Source organism: Micromys minutus, assembly GCF_963924665.1.
Source record: "Micromys minutus genome assembly, chromosome: 20".
NCBI lineage: Eukaryota > Metazoa > Chordata > Mammalia > Rodentia > Muridae > Micromys > Micromys minutus.
In genome coordinates, this window is record NC_137955.1 from 43,617,085 (window position 1) to 43,635,045 (window position 17,961).

The window sequence follows — 17,961 nt, forward strand, 5'->3', positions numbered from 1 at the left end:
CCTCTGGTTGTATTTGATGCCAAAGTGGGCCTGTTACTGGACATCCTTTTCCTCAGTCTCTTCTCCATTTTTGTCCCTACAGTTCTTTCAGACAGGAACAATTCTAGGTCACAGTTTTTGACCTTGGGATCACAACCTTATCCCTCATTTGAGGCCCTGTCTTTCTGTTGGAGATGATTAAAATCTAAATAATCTTTTTTTGTGATTCTTTTCTTCCTTTCTTCATTTCTTCTTTCTTTTTCTGACACTTGGAACAGAATCTCAGGCCTTGTGCTTTGTAAGCAGGTATTTGACCATTGAACTAAATCTTAAACCCCTAAACAACTTTTCTTTAAAGAAAATAAATAAATATTGAGCAGTTTGTAAAGAAACAAACCTGGCCAGACTACTCATAATATTCAGTACTAAGTTTCAGTCTTACTAACAGAAAACATCCATGTTTTGTAATGAATAAAAAATAAACAAGCAAATAATTAATTCAAATAAACAATTATTCTTTTTATTTGAACACTATTCATTTAGATGGAATTATTTCATGGGATATTAGAAGAGAAAGATACTCACCATGTTTATGTATGAAACTGGTAAATTTTCTAATATTATATATTAGCAATCACAGGAACCTCAGGCTAATTACCAATCTCAATCAGTATCAGCCTCTATTCTGTAACTGCCTGTCACATGTGGGTCCCTTCTGTGCTGCACTAGTTTATCCAGCTATGAGACTAACTGAACTCTCTCCTCCACCTGACATGCCCTCAGCATGACAACTGAAGGTTACTTAATATCTTGCCTGAGACCTCCTGGCTTCTTGCTCAATTGCTGGCTGGAGTTCTCTTTTGATCAATAGCAGACAGACAATGTTAATAGCCTCATGAATTCTTTCTGCATGGTTTCATGCTTTAGGAAATTGAGGACTTTGCCAAAACTCTGCCAATTGCATGAGTTGACTTCAAATCTTCTAAATTTTTTGAAGTATGTCAATGATTTTAAATATCTTGTAATCTATGCTTATTTGTGTGAAGAAACTGAAGGTAAAACTTACCAATTATTTCCCTACAAAAGACCTTCTTAAATTGTAATGAATAATATGACAGAAAAATAAACTATTTCCCTAGTCATTTCATACAAAGTAATTGATAGTAGTAATTTCCAGTTGACTTAAAAATACAATGTTTAAAAGAGAGATAAAAACATTAAAAATAAAGAAAAACTCATTCTTATATATAATATTTTATGATCTTCTGATTTAATCTGTCAGTGAAATTATGGTGATAATTATGTTGAAGAAGTTATTCGACTGCTATTAATCCAGAAATTCACTATGGATAAAAAAAATAAGTAAAAATACATGAAATCAATGATTGACTCTGGCTATGGTAGCATCCTTTGGGTGTTTACAAGATAATTTGTAAAAGCTGTGTCTACATAACATTCATAAGACTGACAATAAGAATCACTGGTGTGTTATGACCAGTATAGATTTCTGAATGTTCTGAGTAAAAATTAGTCAAGATAGTACAAGTATATCTAATGTCAACAAGAGGAGCCAGTTGAAAAGAAGCTAATACAGACTTCTTCATTTGCAGTTTCTGGATCATTTTTACCTGTTCTTGGTGTAAAAAAGATTCATAATGGCCTGCATTCTCTCATGAAACTTCTAAGCACAATCCTCTACTTGGAAAATTATTCATGAAACTAAGAAGCAACAAGACCTGTGAAACAACAAACTTGGAGCTAATGATATTTGGCTTCCATTCTCTACTGCGTTTTTAAGAGGTTGTCTAATTTCTCTATGGCTTGTCTCCAGTCGGGATTCTGCTCTTCATATGCACTACAAAGGTCTGTATTTATATCCATCTCTCCATTACACGGGGCCCATTAATACACTTCTTTCTGTTTCTCAGAGGAAGATTGTTCCCAACAAATTGTATAATTCTTTATGTATGTGTTTAGAAAAGAATAGAATTATATATCAAAGAATGCAATGAATGCGAAGACTTCAAATATATGGAGTAGAAATACTACATCTTAAAGAGAGTAGGCAGAAAAGCCATGCTGATGGAGAAATACCAATGAAGAAAATGTGCAACCCAAAGGCTGCAATTTATGCACAATTCTGTCCACCCACATAGACATGGCAGGTATGGGATGCCAACAAATCCACAAACTGAAAGATCTCAGTTTGAACAAATGGATACATACTTACAAATGTACTCAGGATGGTTGTTCATGAAGTTCTCTTCCAGTAAGAATCACTATCAGGACCTGACTATACTTGAATACTGTTTGGTTTACTCATATGTACCAGAGAACTCTAATATTATTATTATTTTGAAGGTAATTATTTTGAGACTAATTATTTTGTTTAGTGAGTAGGTAAACAGATATTTAGTATATTAAAGGCTACATGAAATCAAGTGTTTTTCTGTAGCTGTACCAGCAAATAAAATTAGAGGTTGGGAGGGCAAGACTGAAGAGATTAATTTTCTTCTGTAAGGGAATAAGCTGTATATACTACTTTTAAAGTTTTACAGCTGTGAACAGACACCATGACCAAGGCAAGTATCATAAAATCCAACATTTAACTGGGGCTGGCTTTCACGTTCAGAGGTTCAGTCCATTATCATCAAGGTGGGAGTATGGTAGCATCCAGACAGGCTTGGTGCAGGCACAGCTGAGAGTTCTTTACCTTCATCTGAAGGCATCTAGTAGAAGACTGACTTCCAGGCAGCTATGGGGAGGGTCTTAACCCATGCCCACAGTGATATTCCTACATGAAAATGGCTATACATACTCCAAAAGGTCGACACCTTCAAATAGTGCCACTCCCTGGTGCTAGCATATGCAAACCATCACAACTATGTAACTGTATATACATTCTATAACTCCATAACCATACTCCTTTAGGAAGCTGACTTTATTCTATGTGAATTCTGCCTGATTTTCAAATAAAAATTCAGAAGAATAATATATGTTCTTAACATATGGTGAGCTGAAGAGAAATACACACACACCCACACACACACACACACACACACACACGCACGAACACACACACACTCATGCACACACACACATTTATAGTATAATCTTAAATGCTTAATTTGTGATTTATTGAGTGCCCATATAATGATCTCATTTAGTACATTCGAAAGCAATCCTTGTAATTAATTTTAATTACAAAGATAAAGATTATTTTTAACCCCAATGTGGTAACAGTTCTTTTCCACCATCTCGTCTATCTGGTAAGTTACTCTCACCTTTCTTCGTGAGTATCCGATGTTATTTGCCAAGCACGTATACCTCCGTATCTCCATTTTAATAGATTCTCACAGGATTGATACCATATTTAATAAGTCATGCAGATAAAGACTTACACAAGTTAGCTCTTTTCACTCTTTGAAACTGTCTTCTTCACAAAGCCTGCCATAACCACTGTTGTAAATGTCTAGCCTAGAGAATCAGAGCTGAGCTGACAGGCTGTGCTGGGCTGTCTCTGGATTGCTCTGACAGCTGGCTTAGGAACATGGAAGTGTGCCTAGCTGCTGTCACAAGCACGACACTAAAGCTGATTTCCACTACCTTCACAGTAGGTTGGAGAACAGTCACTTTTTATTAAGGGACCAGGTGTGTGTTTATACTTTATAGTTAAGTAATCAAAATTATCAGTGTTTCAGACTGAACAATTAATTAGGTTCTGAGTCTATTGGTCCTGCGGATGGCCCTTGCCTCTGACCTATGCCACACAACACTGGAGAACATATAAATAAATGTTTTTTGACTTTGCTTGGAGGTAATTAAATGTTTTAGTTTCACACTGATACAGCTGTATACTGCCAGTGTGTTCTTTCTTAAACTTTACCAATAAGTTCATAAATATTTAATGTATATGGAAAGATGAGTTTATCATGGAACTTTAGTCATTTATTCCAGAAATCTAAAATTTGTACCTTTTAGTTTATTCTAAAGGAAGTTCTCTCAATGCGTATATTATGTTCTAGTCCCTATGTTTACTCCATGTAAGAGTCAGGAAAGAAATACAACCAACCCCATGGGGTTACAGAGAGCAGTCACCTGGGTGTTTTCACATATCTTCAAACAGTTGGGTAAACTACAGTCTAATATGCACATCCTCTTTCGCCAAGGCTAGGCACACAGTCTGCATCAGCTGCTGCCACTGAGAGTTCCTGAGCAGGGAAAAAGCTCTCTGCAGGCTCTTAAAATAACTCTAGGGTTTAAAATCCCAACAGGTGCAAAAATGTTTCATTATCAACTCTGAAGTACAGGAAAGCTGTGTGAAAAGGAAGGCAGTATAGAAGGGATTTCTGTCTGTGAAGCTTTGTATGCTGTGTGAGAAAATTGCTCAAGAAAGTTCCATAAGGCATAAGGTGATTTGCATTTATTATAAAATGATACTGATTTCTATTGTGTTCAGGAACAGCCTTTATGATAATTTGCATAATGTTCATGTTTTCCTTTCAATTTTGAATGAATATTAATAGCTGAAAAAATTTTAAGAACTGATTTGTGTAAAATACATTGTTGTTTTATCTAATTAAATTTGTTACCGTTAAAATTCTGAATTTCTCACCATGTTGTTTTAAAACTTCTGCCTAGAGTTCTTTTACAGAAACTCAAGCTGTTGTTATTTCTTTTTTTTTTTAAAAAAAAAAAACGACTTTATTTTACAAAACAAAGATAAATGTACAGATTTTAAACATTTTTTGCTTAAAATTATACATTTTTGTCAGTAATGTTTTTTTAGATATCAAAATAATTTTTACATAAAACTATGTGAATATATTTTTTAGTCAGTACTTGATTTTTTCAATGGCTTGACAGTATGCATTGAAAACCTAATAGTTACAATGAGCGTAAAGTACATGCAAAACAAAACGCAACATGGAAATAGCCAAAGTCTTCTGGTTTTGTAAATATTTTTTTGTTTTGTTTTCTTTATTTCTTGGACTTCATACAGTCTGTGAGTTGTTTCTGGGGGAGTGCAAGCCTCTGGGGTTAGCATCCCACTATCAGTGACTGCATATTATGTCTGTTATTTTGTGACTGGGTTATCTCACTCAGGATGATATTCTCTAGATGCAGCCATTTTCTTAAGAATTTGTTTTATATGGGAAAGAAAAATTATAGTGGTTGGAGTAAGTATGCCTGCTGTTGTTCTCTGGTTTTCAGATAGGTTGGTTAGATTTTCTTCTGTCATATCATTCTTTGTATTTCACTGTGTCTCTCATATCTGTCTGTCTCTGTCTACCTGTTTATCTATATGTATGTATGTATTTCTCTCACACATGTGTTTATGTGTGTGTGTGTGTCTGAGTGCAGGTGCATGTGTGTGTGTGTGTGTGTTTCTTTACATGAATTGTACTTCAGGCACAAGCAGGTTTGTCATAGGAATGCATGGGAGGTTATATGTTACCTTTGGAAGGCAGGCCTTTCACTGTGTTGTACATTATTGGGGCAGGCTGCTTTTTTTGTTGGTGGCCCACACACTTTTGAGCAATTCTCTTGTCTCTATTTTTGTCTTATTGTATGAATGCTGGGATTACAGGTTCTCACCACTAGGTCTGTCTTTATCCTTACATGCATGATCTGAGGACCAAACTCAACCCACTCAGCCAAGTCCATAGCCCAATCTTGGTATATTTTGCATTAAAAATATTCCTGGTGTCTGCTCATGATACTTCAGTCAGAAGATTCTTGAAATCCAGCTACTGGCCTGTTGGGAGCACTCCAGCAGTGTTTAGGTATTTTAAGTTATGAGGATGTTCATCTGGATATCTTTGTACTATTCATTAATAATTTAGCATGAAATTCTTAGGATCACTAATTAGGCAATTATCTGTCTAATTAAGCTAGTGTCCTAATGATGTTTCTGCAAGAATCTGGGGAAGACAGAGGCAGAAAATGTAAGCAATGCTTTCCTGAAGGCAAATGCAGGAGGAAATCTGGGAGAGAGGAAAGCAGGGTGACTGGATGGAGTAGATGAGGGCAGGAATAAACAAAGTCAGAATGTATTGAAAACAGATAATACAAGAATATTAAGAGAAAATGCCTGCAAGGACTGTAGAAAACACAGGAACAGAAGACTCTCACCATTCCATAACTATCTGTCATCCTGTGCATCATATATCAATTCAATTCCCTGTAACTTATGCAGATTTATACACCAGGAAGACCACTCCCAGGTCTGCTGTCCCTCCTAGACTTAATTCTATCTTCACCTCTCATGTGTCTGCCCAATGCACATTATACAGCATGACAGTCTGGGTATAGGATCTATAACAGGTAGAAATTAAAATAGCAATCAAGTAGTAATAGTGCATGCTCTTAATCAGAGAGCACTGAGGTTAAGGCAGGAGAGCAGCCCCATCAATTTAGATGCCAATCTGGACTACATAGGTTTATCCAGGTAGAACTATATAGACAGTTTTCTTCTTTTTCAAAACATAAATGAAACTAAAGAAAGAAAGAAGAAAAACTAGCCAAAATGAAAGAGTGAGCCATCGATTAAGTCTTAGCTTTGTACTTGCAAAGCAAATGTTCTTATCACCTAAGAACAATTCCATTTTAAAGTTGTTAAAATGTGATTCCCTTAGATTCTATGGTTGGTTTTATTGTGTCTACCAATTGAAGGATTAAAAGAAAGGAAATAAATCAGTCATAACATGCAACAAATATTATTATTATTATTATTATTATTATTATTATTATTAATAATAATAATAATTATTATTATTATTTAATTTTATACCGTGCTCACTGCCTTGTTCCTGGTCACCCCTGCTCCCAGTTCTTTTCTCTATCTGCCCTCACCTTCTCTGAGAAGATAGGCAGGAGTCCTCTCTGGAGATTCCCCTCTACCCACCCTGCCCAGCACAAGTCTCTATGAGGCACATCTTCCACTAAGGCAGCAAAGAAGCCCAGCTGAAGGTACATATCCCATATACAGGCAATAGCTTTTAGAATAGCCCCTGTTCCAGTTGCTCATGACCCACATGAAGAGCAAGTTGCACATCTGCTATATGTGTGCAGAGTGACCTAGGTCCAGCACCATGATTGGTGTTTCAGTCTCTGAGAGCCATTAAAGTTCAGGCTAGTTGACTTTGTTGGCCTTCTTGTGGAGTTCTTACACCTTTAGAAGCTTTAATCCTTCCTCCTGTTCTTCCATAAGAGTCCACTGTTGGCTGTGGGTGTCTGCATCTGTCTGAGTCAGCTATTTTTGGAACCTCTCAGAGGAAAACCATGCTAGATTCCTGTCAAGCAAACACATCAAGGCTAAAGTGCAAGCATGCACACACACACACACACACACACACACACACACACACACAAACACACACACACACACACACACACAGAGAGAGAGAGAGAGAGAGAGAGAGAGAGAGAGAGAGAGAGAGAGAGGCAAATGACCCACAGGTGGGATGACATTTGTAATTTGTATTTCCTCCCAGGAAGTCTTTGATCTCTGTAGTAATGCTCGTGAAATAGAGCCATGCTTCTACCATACTTCTAACTGGTCAACTTAACAGAGACATAAGAGTGAGGTGAAAGTCTCACAGCTTCATATCCAAAGAGATCCTTGGGCATGCTCAACACATGAACTGGAAAAGACTCTCTGAGTGAATAAAAGCTACAAGCCTTTGGGAAAGCAGCCAGACTTTGTCATCTGGATATTCATTTCTGTGTTCTTTGCTATCTCTATCAGTGTGCTTACTTTCAGTACCATAGGATAAGACTGAAGTTTTCTATTATTTACATTAGCTTATAATATCATACAACTGTTTAGCATATGAGTCCATTATTCTGAACTTCAAATTTGCAAAACTCTAGAACAGAGACAGTTATTAGGAACCACTCAAGTTATACTTGAGGAGACCTTTGAGCTTCTGCCTCTCTGGAAGGTATTCGTTCAGTCTAGGAGAATCAGTTTGATTCCCTGAATCCATTAATGCTATGAGGCAATACCAATAAGTTAATGTTACTGAAAACTGGGAATGTCTAATGAGAGGCACATTAATTAAAGCATGAAATAAGAAGGAAGGAATTACAGGATTCCTTAGCTCTTAGCTCATTGTGTATTGGAACATACCTAAATTCGAAAACAACAGTTCACTTGAACCTTTGAAGCTGCACTCAAATATACCATTGTGTGTTATCTTTCCCTCTGTCCATCTTATATATATATATATATCTGCTTGCCTTGGTGGTGATAAAAGACATCTGCTTTTCTTGCACCTAGAGAAGAAGGTAGATAATAATAAATATAATTTTAAGTAACAAATCTCTAAATTATATAATGCAAATAAATGATGTTCTTAAGTAATAAATATTGTAAATATATTATTAGTTGAAAGTTAGGTAAATACCACTTAAAACACCTCATATAGTTGAAATGGGGGGTCTTTCCGCAGTAAAATTCTGTAACAGAAATTATCTTCCGTGAAAATGACAAGGTTTCAATAAAGGGTTGCAAGTGTTCAGATCAAAAGATATTCATGGATTGAAAATCAATACAACCAGCAGCTATGTTCTTGTAGAGTTGTGGGAAACAAGCAGGTTGTGGGATTTATTTTCATTCATAGAGACAGGGCTCAGATTCCACTGGATCAAGTAAATATCATTAGCCCTGGTTTAAGCTGAGCAAGGAAAATTTTTTTAACCCCATTATGTTAACAACCATGCTACATTGGCTTCAGAGTAGTGCAGACTGCAGTCTAATGGCCACAGGTCCTGTTACAGAACTTGGACATTTGTTGTGTGTATGACTGGAATGTTCTACTATAACTATTTGGTTTTCAACACTCCTCTCTTATGCCTCAATCTATTTCGATACTTTAAAACAATGTGTGTCTTTGCGGTCATATAATATGCAAATGTGAATGTCAGAAGACAGCCAGATTCTCTCCCAAATGGTGTGGATGGTGGTGTCCCACATATGTTGTCAGGCATGGTATACAGTGCCTCTACCTGTAGATCCTCCTGCAAGCGAGTGCTCATCTAAATTGACCTGGGCTCTCAAGTCATCCAGTGCCATAATCACAGGATTGTTGCTAACCCTTCTTGGTCAGATGCCCATTCTCTTTAATTATTAAAGGTATATGCATTGGGTCATATGTACAAATCAAAAGTAAACCAGTTTAACTTCAACATGTTGCTTTAGTTCTTTCATATATATGGCCTGCATGGTAAACCATATATCTATTTTGAAAGCATTGGAAGAATACTTCAAACATGCTGTGCCTCTGTATTCATGCTCATTACCATACATTTGAGTCTTTCATTTTCTGTGACTTCATACACTGTTGCAAGTGCAATGATGTAGTGTGGCATTGACTAGCAAAATACTCATTTAAGATACAAAGGAAAGGAGGGATTGTATGATCTAATTTGCCAACATTTCACTTTATTTCCCGTATTGGATTAAGACCCATTATGATGACATCTTTTTAACCTCTGCCTCCTTAAAGTGCCTCCGAGGAACTGTCACTCACATTCTGAGCCACTAGAACCCTGCATCAAATGTAACAATTTCATGAACAAAATTCAACTGGCAACAGTGGTGTATGAAATAACTATCTTACAACAGTTAAATCAAATGTCAATGATATAGCAGAAAAATAGTAGGGATCACAAAGTCCATGACATCTATAACATCTGTCACCTGTTCACTAATTTGTATGACATATTTCACCTATGTCAACAATGATTAAATTTACCACATTTCTTTCCTGAGAATCCCTGTTATGAAATAAAAATGGTAAATTAAAAAAGTTCAATAGCTACGGAAAGTATTGCAAGGTAAACTTGAAATTGTGAAAGTAATCACAGAGTCATTTCTAGCTTTGAACTGGACATTTCAACCTCACGTCCCAGGAAGTTTCTGCTTTGGTTGACACAGAGGCCAAAGTTGTGCAGTCTAAACTCCTAGCGGCCATACATGCAGCTCTTGAGACTAGGATTCCATTCTGGGTTTTCTTCTGTGGAATCACTTCTCCATGCAATCTGTGTCACCAGGCCCATCCTGATTTTCTAGGACCCTGAGTGTTCTACTATTTAAACTGGAATTTAGGTTTATTATATGTGAAATTCAGAAATGTTAATTTTAACTCTAAATGGCCTTTTAATATAATAACTTCTATGGTAATTTTCACTGGACATATATAGTGTCTGAAACTAAATATCATTTCTCAGATACACATGAACTTACACCTTGAATCTCAAGAACAGAGCAGAAAGCAGATAGCAACATAAAAATGGCATGCATTTTTAAAATGTTTGTGCTTACCTTCACTGACATCCTTCCTCCAAGGAAACTATACTTCCTAAACCTCCGCAGACAGCAACAGCAACTGTGGACCAAGTGGTCACACCTCTGAGTCTCAGGGAACATTCAAATTAGCACATAACAGATACACCTTTAGGGTAATAAAAGGGGAAACAAATATGACCATATATGGAATGGGTACCAGTGAAGAACTTTAAACTGTAGTTTGGGAGTACTGTGATAACGTAAGTCAAAGATATATAGATATGAATATAGATATAGATATAGACATAGATATAGATATAGATATATAGATATAGATATAGATATATAGATATAGATATACATAGATATAGATATAGATATCAGGCAACATGGGTAATTTCAAGACATGTGTTGCACATCCCAGTATGTGTACTTAATAGCTGTTATAATAAATTAATAGCTATAATAAATTTAATAACATTTATGAATAACAAAGAATGAACCCATGATCGAAATCTTTTATAATCAGAAGAACTACGTAGGTAGGCTTTTTTCAGAAAATAAATACCTAAGAAATGTAAGTCATTATAAATCAATGATAAAGGAGGAAATTCTCATGCTGAGTACAAGTTTTTAAAACAAGTGCATGGTCATTACATTACATCACCTGGAAATTTTATAATTAAGTGATAAATAATTAATTAGGTATAGTAATTATGTTGTTGTTGCTGCTGTCCTAAAAGTATGTGGCTTGAAGCATCCAAGAGTGAAAGTTTATTTTGGTTTACCAAATCTATATTGGCTGAATGAGAATGCCTCTAGAGATTCTGATGTGGGAACACTTGCTCCACAGTTGGGGGCACTGTCTCAGGAGTTTACGTAGTATGGTTTGTTTGTTTTGGAGGAAGGATGTCAGTGAAGGTAAGCTTTTAGATTTTAAGATTCCCTGCTGTTTCTACTTTGCTTTCTTCTTTTTGCTTTCTTTCTTATTCTGCAAGGTCAGATTTCATAATAGTAAGGGAGGCTAGGCAGGAGAAACAGGAAGCTGACAGGACAATTCTTCATTTATATGCCTAATGCTGACAGAACTTAGGGTAAGGCTATAAATTCCCAAAGCCCATACCTAGGGACATATATCCTCCAATGAGCTTCTACCTCTCATTTTTAATAGTAGTACCATAATTTTGTTAAGATCGCCATGAAAGACACAGATTGCATCATGAGTTATTTGAAAGTATTTGTGCAGGATAACGTGATTGAAAGGGACATCCTGAAAGACTAGGAGAAACATTTTTACAAGATGCTTGATTGAAAAGTTCCATGTCCAGTTCTGTGAGTCCTGTCTGTAACAAGAAAAGGCAGGTTGACTTTGGGAGCTCCCAGCTGCTTATCACTAAGTAAAGTGATAGAAAGCCTGGGCATCACTGTAATGAGTGCCCACTGGTCATAACAGCTTCCTTTTCTGTTCCTAGAAGAAATATTCCTATATGTTTAAACAGATCTAGGGTTATAAATCTCTAACTAGTAGCATGACATAGGAATATTTTTGGCTGGTTTGCTACACCCCATTTTGCTTACAAATAACTGCAGAATGTTCAACACCCACTTTGGCCCATGTAACTTCCATAAAGCAGACAGAGAAATCAGATAGTTTTATTAACAAGCTGATGGCACTGTGCTGGGCAGATTCTCAGTTATTCCAATGTGACTAGGCTATTCATACTCAGAGAGTTCTTCTGGCTCACTCTGCTTCATTTGTGCCCTCATAGAAATCCCGGTTTTCTCTACATGATCTCTCCACACCTTTGTTCTTCTTGTCCATCTCTTTCTACCTGGATGCTCTCAATGGGAAATCATGTGCCACTTCCACTGTCCCCTCCTGCCCAATCATAGGCTGACTGGCTCTTAGTCCAACTGGCACTCAGCATGCAGAAGAATGAAAATAGACCCTTTCTTATCTCCTTGTACAAAGCTCAAGTGTAAGTGGATCATAGATCTCCACATTAAACCAGGTACAATGAAACTACTAGATGAGAAAGTATGGAAAACCTTAGAACACATAGGCACAGGAGAAAATTTTCTAAACAGAATACCAATGGCTCAAGCTCTATGGTCAAAGATTGACAAATGGGACTTAATGAGATTGCAAAGTTTCTGTAAGGCTAAGGACACTGTCAAGAAAACAAAATGGCAGCCAACAGATTGGGAAAAGATCTTTACCAACTCCACATCAGATAGAGGCTTAATATCCAAGGTATACAAAGAAATCAAAAAGCTAGACACCAGAGAATCAAACAACCCTATTAAAAATGGGGTACAGAGCTAAACAGAAAGTTCTCAATTGAGGAATATCAAATGGCTGAGAAACATCTAAGGAAGTGTTCAACATCCTTATCTATCAGGGAAATGCAAATCAAAACAACCCTGAGATTCTACCTCACACCAGTCAGATTGGCCAAGATCCAAAACTCATATGACAGCAGATGCTGGCAAGGTTGTGGAGAAAGAGGAACACTTCTCCACTGTTGGTGGGGTTGTACACTGATACAACCACTCTGGAAATCAGTATGGCGATTCCTAAGAAAACTGGACATAGTACTACCTGAAGATCCAGCTATTCCACTTCTAGGCATATATCCCAGAGACACTACAATATACAATAAAGACGCATGCACCACAATGTTCATAGCAGCTCTATTTATAATAGCCAGAAGCTGGAAAGAATCCAGATGTCCTTCAGTAGATTAATGGATACAAAAATTGTGGGCATATACACAAAATGGAGTACTACTCAGCTATCAGAAACAATGACTTTATGAAATTCTTAAAAAAAATGGATGCATCTAGAGAATATCATCCTGAGTGAGATAACCCAGTCACAAAAGAACAGACATAATATGCAGTCACTGATAATGGGATACTAATCCCAGAAATCTCAGAACACCCCAGAAACAACTCACAGACTGCGTGAAGATCAAGGAAAAAAACATTATGCTCAATCTTTACACACCAATAAAACGTTGACTAATTCCGGGTTACATCCTTTTTTACATGTACTTTTTGCTCATTGTAACTTGTAAGATCTTAATGCAAGCTATCAAACCTTTGGGGGAAAAAAAAGCCAAGCACTAACAAAAATGTATTCATATACATTTATGCAAAAATGCTTAAAATTACTTCTTTTATCTTTGTTTTTCAAAATAAAGTTGTTCAAAAAAACGTCAATCAAAAATGATGAAAAACATCTTTTATGTAACATTGGGACTGGAGATATTTGACAATGCCACTACCTGTAGGGCAACCAGATATTTGGGGACAAATACAGGTGTGAATATACAGTACACAAATCCAACAGCCTACAGCTGGATGTCTGGATGTCATTCTATCTCCTCCACCCCCAGCCTCACCCCTGGTTTCTTTGTGTAACCCTTGCTGTCCTGGAGTTAACTCTGTTGACCTGGCTTGACTCTGCATGCCTCTTCCTGTCAAGTGCTTAGATTAAATGTGAGTACCGCCAATAAATGGCAGGATTTCCCTTGTAAGTGTGTACCCTACCTCTCCACTGATGTTGTCCAGTTGGTGCCCAGGCACTGCCTGCTCACCATCAAGAGGTGGCTGTGCAAAGTCTGAAACAGGGAGTCCACAGTGGTTCCTGATCTGCTCTCTGGGTACCTGGGAACCTCCGTAGTACCAAAGGGAAGGCAGTCACAATCTGGGGGTTCTGATGTCTTCCTTTTCAGGCCAGTCAGAGGGAAGTAGAGTTTGTGTAAAGGGGAATATGGTCTGACTGGGAGCAGTACCAAGAGAACCTTCCTCAGGAGTATTTGGCATGGCTTCTTAGTTCATGGCCTTCCCACTTTCCCTACTTTGGTCCTTAACAAAGCAGTGCTCTAGACAATGCTAAACCTTGCTTGCTCATATTGCTTTAATGGTGGATGTGAATGAATACACTTTATTTGGCATAAACCAAGATTATATACCCTTTGTGGGAAGGAATACCCAAGAAGGGAAGGCCATAGACTGAAGGCTGAAGTTTATTTTAAACCTCATTAAAATGGACAAGAATTCTAGGTGTTATGCTACCTGAGTGCCCATGGTTCTCACAGTCATAGTTACATGTTGCAGATCAGGTACAGGCAGGAAATGGCTCTACTCCCACTGTCAAGTCTTGAGATTCCCAGGGTTTGGATGTGTTCAGCCTTAACTCCTCCAGGTAGCATAGTCCCATATGGCTATGGTGATGCATTTACATTACATTTAGCTTTGTAAAGTATTTTGATTTTTGTACACTGAACCAAAGTTGTATTTTGTACATTGAAAATACACATTTTCGGTATTTATTTGCTCATTTGTTCAAGTATTATTAAAGACTGGACCATTGACAAAAGTCTTGCCTTTCTTTTGATAAGAAAACTTTAATCTACTTTATCATTTACTCATTTTCAAAACATCAACAACTGAATAAAGATTACCACCATTCAAGTATATCAGATTTTATTATTAATCATTGTTGTTTAGATTCCCATGAAGGTGATAATTCAGGAATGGTTATTTTAATAAAGTAGTGGAAACATCAAATCATAATGAAAGGAATATCGCTGTGGGTGATATCAAGTACATGAAATGTTAGGAGATTGCTGTAGGTGTTTGTAGTGATTGCTTTTTTAATTAAGCAGTTTTCTTAGTTACTTTTTTATTGCTGTGATAAAAACGCCATGACCAAAGAAAATAAAAGCTTACTTAGCTTATAGTTCTAGTATGATGAGACTCCATCAGAGTGAGGAAATGCAGCAGCAGGCAGACTCGGTGGCTGAAGCAGTAACCCATTCATTCCCTTCTTAAACCATAAGTAGGAAGTGGAGAGAGGAAATTCAAACTGGCAGTTGTCCTTTGAAACCTTAATCACCTCCCCCACTAATATATTTTCTACAGCAACACTACAACTTCTAAGGTTCCTCATCAGAACTACTGACTGCAGACCAAGCATTCAGATGCCTGAAAGTAGGAGTGTTATCTCATTCACACTACAGAGCATCTTTTAAGTCAAACATAAGTATGGAGCAATCTTGACCAAGTAGAAAAATTGTAAGATATCAGTAAGAAGGCATGAAGGTATGCTTAAATGGTAAGAAACCATTCTGATGGGTGGTATTTGTATTTACACGTGGAGGATATTAAGTATCCCTTGCCATTATCACACTCTAAGGACAAAAACAAATCACAGTCATTTTCCAAAAACAAACAAACAAACATGAAAAACCAACTATAGACTGCTAATCAGCTGCCTTCCTGTGCCACATACATGAAGATGAAATTCCACATATGTGGGCAGAAAGGTGGAAATTATAAGTCACAGGTGGTTTTATGTTCTTTCTGTTCTTGTCTTCCTTGCCTCAGGCACTAGTGTATTTTTAGGCTCAAGGTCATCTCTTTTACAAAGAGATTTTGGATATTACTGTAACAAAAAGAAAGCTCTCACTTAAACTATTATTTAAACACGTAGTAAGCACGTATAACAGACTTACTAGTTGAATATCCGAGTTTTGTTTCAAAAGAATTTCTTCACAGAATAAAATGATTGATATTTTGACTTCTTTTTCTCCATTATAATTAGGAGAGAAGAGAAGGATACTGATCATTATAAATAGTGTGTCAAATACACATTTCCTTGGAAGTTTCTGTGGGAAAATGCAATTTTAGCCGAAAGAGAGAGTTAAAATATATTTCAATATCTCTCTATATTCCAACATTATGATGTTCCTTCTGCCTCAGCAGGTAAGGAAAAGAAAACTACTATGAATGATGGCATTTAGAGTAAAAGGGATGTGGACCAATGCTTCCTTCCTGAGTAGCTGCCCAGCACATAGTGGTAAATAAGTTTAAGCCATGGGTATTTACATATTCTGTTACTTATAGTTAAAAAGTATCTTAACTACTACTACTTGATGCTAATTTCAGAATACTGAATTGGATTCACCAACTTAAATATGTCTTCTTATGGTAACAGGGTCTATAATTTATAAAATTGTAGTACCAACAAAGTTTGCTTTTTGAGTATTATGAAAAAAAGTTCTTTTCTAATCCCCATGTATAATTTATGTTACTTATTCTGCGAACTATGTGATTCCCCATTGATCCAAGGCCAGAAAACTCAGAGTCAATATAACTCTCTTTTGTAGAGTCAACTCTCAAGTGAGATTTCTGTTCATCAGAACAAGATTTGTATTGCTTAGCACATATTAAGGAAGGTTTAAGATGCCATGTTATTTAGTTAATATTCCCACAGAGGACTTAACAATGCATTGGCTGTTGTGAAAGGCCTCCCTGGGTCAGACCATTTGAATAAGCACTTCAGACCTTTTGCACATCATAATGATCTGCATCATTTACTTTACCTCTTATAGACAATGTTAAAAGTTGACTTCCTCCATACTAGAAAAAAATTATCATCACTGAAACAAGAGAATACTTTTCAATGCAAGTACTCTCAACTGTACATCTACTTTAAGACATAACAATAAAGATAATGATGTTTCAGATATACAGGTTTTCTCTTCATTGATGTACTCTTTAAGTCTTAATTTTTTTCAAACTTAAAGATCCTAATGAAGGAGAATGTGAAAGTACTAGAGGATATCAAGTAATAAATTATGTGCAACAATTTCCTTTTGCCATGATTATTAAGAAACTAAGAATCCTGTGTAAGTTTTCACGGTTTTAATTCAACATTATCCAAGTAGCAGAAAATGAGCTCTCTTGTTTCAGTGGGACCAGTAGCCATGGATGATATGGCATTTAGCTTCTGAGGAAGGAGGAAACACTAGCACAGAGGTCTCAGGGGTCTGAGGCTTCATATTCTGCTTGGTTCTTTCCAGCATGTCCCAAAGGACTGAGAATTTGATTCTGGTGATAACAGAAAATGATGTGGGTGTTTAGTTGTTATGTTGGGAGTATAGATCATATAATGTCCAGAGCATATATTTCTGTGTTATCAGAGATAGGCCTTTTGTCACAAACTGACTTTACTGGATCTGAAATTTGGTATCTGGCCTCCAGAAGGAACATAAAGTCACTTATTTTAATGATAGCATTTAGTAGAATCCGGGAATGACCAAGGTTTTGACTCTATCTGGTTACTTTGTTGCTTAATGAGCAGCCCTCCTTTGCATCTTGTTATCGTAAAAGAGTTATGAGACCACTTGAATTTATTCGGTAACCAACTACTTAGTGGAAATCGTGTAGAAAGTCCTGGTAGTTTCAATTCTTTTTTCTTTTATCTTTAAAAAGCTTACTGTTCCTGAATTTTTTTGTACTATTTTATTGCTTTGAGTCCATGTCTATGAAATATCCCTCACTCCCCTGATTCTAAAGTATAGACATTGTCATTACTCAGGCAAGGCTCTGACATCAGCATCGCTTCATGGATGCTAAGAACTGATGTAAATAAGAACCTAAGGTTCTCAGCGGTTGAGCTGGATTTGAGTTGTTAAGATGTGTACCACCTTCTCCAGAGTTCTCAAGCTTAGCCTGTCTTTGGTAATAGCTAGACATGCCAAATATTTACATTTAAGTATGATTTTCACGTGACAGTTGTACATCAAAGGGGTCTCTTTATCTGCACATTGTCCGTTTGTGAGATTTTAATTGTTGATTCCTACTCGGTGACTCATATGCTACAGTGAGAGGAT